Raw genomic sequence first — 3,140 nt, forward strand, 5'->3', positions numbered from 1 at the left:
ATGGCACATCTCCAACGTGGGCAATTGGATGAGCAGTGTCATCCCCTGTTTCCACAAAACCTGGTCTTTCCGGGTTTTTCATCTCCTTGAACCACTCCCCATGACTCGTCATGTGGTTCGAAGCGCCTGAATCCACATACCATACATTATCTTTTTGTGCTGCATCAACATTTTCAGACATGGCATTCAGGACATGCTGCATAACAAACAACCTTTCATTATCCTCATTATTTCTGCTTGAGGATGCATAGTTGTTTTGCTGCACTTTCCCATTTTGCATGTCAGCCTGCTTCTTATAACATTCTGCCTGCACATGTCCAGGCTTACCACAATAATAGCATGCATCATTATATTGCCTTTGCTAATTTCCACGGTCTCTTTGACTCCCCCTGCCTCTGAATTTGCCTCTTCCACCTGCGTGTTGTTGCTGCTGTTGTTGATTCTGGGACTGTTGTTACTGCTGCTGCTGCTGGCCATAATTCTGATTACCTGTTCGGCCACCTCCTTGACCGCGTCCATGGCCTCCTCTACCTCGTCCTCTTCCTGAACTCATGTAGAAGGCCTGTTGCTCTGAACTGTTTTTGCTTTGTGAAGACTGTTGGTCTTCACCCAAGCTCTTCTCCTCGATAATCAGCATAGACACCAAATCTGTAAAGTTGAGAATGTTTTCCCGAGTCTGAATGGACGTCTTGAACGCCTTGTATTGTGGCCCGAGACCACGTAGACAGACTTCCACCTTATCATCATCATCTACTGACACACCAATAGATGCAAGGGATTCCACAATACTCTTTATCTTCAGCGCATAGTCATTCACAAACATGCTCTTTTTCTCCACAGTATGAAGTTCATTCTTCAACTGTATCTTACGTGCCTTGGTATTTGTTTCATAGAGCTTTACCAAGGTGTCCCACGCCTCCTTGGGGGACTTGGCATCCTGAATGTGCCCAATCATGGTGTCCTGTATACTAATGGAGAGCCAATACATAACCTTCCTGGCTCCTTGGTTCCAGTCTTTAAACTCTTTCACATCTGCAGCAGTCGGATTTATATCCGGTATCTCCGGTGCCTCTTCATGCTCACCTTCTATATAGTCCCAATAGCCTTTTCCCATCAAGAAATTCGTCAACCTGAACCTCCAAGCATGGAAGTTATTCTTATCCAGCTTCTCAGCCACAATCTGAGTTATCCCATCATTTGACATCTTGCCAAACACACAATTTTACCAGAAACTGTACTCTGGTTTTTCCTGCACAACTGTTGTATTTTCTGCAGCGATACTGTAGTACTCTCAAATGTCACAACCAGTGACTTCAATGTGCATACATACACCCAATGGCAACTGTAGACCTCTTTGCAGCACCCACAGTGTCTGCACAGTCAATCTGTCTTCCTGCAGTTCTTAAAACAGAGTTCTGCAGAGAATCGATGACTTACCCGCAGTGCTCGAAATCGCCTGCTTTCTGAAAAACGGAGGTCCTGACGCGCCCGAAACGCGTTTTCGGCCCGAAAATCTTAGTCCGATAGGACTGTATAGTCGCCCTATAGCTTTACTCCCACGAAGAAAGCTCCTCAATCAGAGACCGTTTGCCGGTGCCTCCCGTAGAGCTCCCGACAAGGGTGTAGTCACCAACACAATAGGGAAGAGTAGTTGAAGCTCTTACCCTCGTACCGCTTCCTGTGGTTCTCTTGCTTGCAGCTCAGCCCTTAGCACGAACCACGCTCTGGTACCATGAAAAGATGCAGGGGGAAGAGAGCTTGAGCTCTTGCAAGCACACACACACTCACAAAACCCTAATAGAGAACACACAAGGTGAGAGGCTGAAAATCTTCTTCTTCTCTACTCAACACTCAACACCCCATATACAAGAATAAGAGTACACATAATATGAAAAGTACTCAACCAATACATACACGGGTTCTATATAGTGTGAACCCGACTAAATGAGCTGGCGCTATAACTATGCCAGTCTCTAGAATGGCTGTCACACAGCCTGTCATCCCACTGGCCGCATATCACCCAAGATCTCACCAACCATGCCAATGGTGTAAGTGTGGGGCCTATCCCCCAGGCGGGTCATCAGTGGCCACCGCCTCACTAGACGAGCTCGATATCTCAACAATTTTGATCCTCCATCAAGCCTTTGGGAGACAACATTATGTTAGTGTGACTCCAAATTTCTTGTGTCAAAAATATAGTATATTTGAACAAGTAGATAATATGATCTCAAACTGTTAATATAGTATATTTGAACAAGTAGATAATATGATCTCAAAGTGTTAATAACTTTCTTCTATTAACTCCAATGTCATCCACACTTTGCATGCCCAAAAATATATATGGTGATCTTAACTTGGTTTATTAAGCAGTTTTTGCATGTAATTTCTATTTTAAATTAATTTTTATATGTTTTGATGGTATGCAAAAAGAATTTATTTGTACATAACATCTTTATCACAAAATTTTATTTAATTTTACTTGGTTAAATGACATAGAAGGATCGGTAATTTTAAAGATAATGTGGCCATATGGTCGAATTTCATTTTTAATGGTTAGATTTTCCAATATCCTATTGGAAATTTACTCCAAAGTCTTGGATCAATTGAATATAATTAGTAAACTAATTATAAAAATTAATTTTTCATATTTATGTAATAATTTTATGTGAGATAATATTGCTAACCATGGTGAATCTATGGAAAAAAAACTAGTTGAATTTAAGAACTAAAAGGTCTATTTTTAGCCACTTTATGTGAAAATGACTCTCAACTTGAGTAGTTTCTTCCCTTCCAAGATTAAACCCAAGCCTAACTAGGTTTGGTAACCTAGGTTAGGTAATGTACCAAGCCTAAGTGGATACCCCTAAGGTGTCCATGCATGTGTCCACATGTTTTTGACACATGTCACCTACACATGACATGTGTTCTACCTCAATGTGCCACCACATCATTGATGGCATGGCCTCAATATAGCATGCCACCTCATCATTGATGACATGGATTGCCACCTCATTTGATGCCATGTCATACGCATTAACACATATCAAGAGGGAGAGTTGCCACCTCACTTTAATTGCCACATCATTAGTTCATGTCAACAAAATGTCCACCATGTGGACATACCACATCATCATGGAGTG

This window comes from Cibotium barometz, chromosome 15 (assembly GCF_041138505.1).
Source record: "Cibotium barometz isolate CiBa-2024 chromosome 15, ASM4113850v1, whole genome shotgun sequence".
NCBI lineage: Eukaryota > Viridiplantae > Streptophyta > Polypodiopsida > Cyatheales > Cibotiaceae > Cibotium > Cibotium barometz.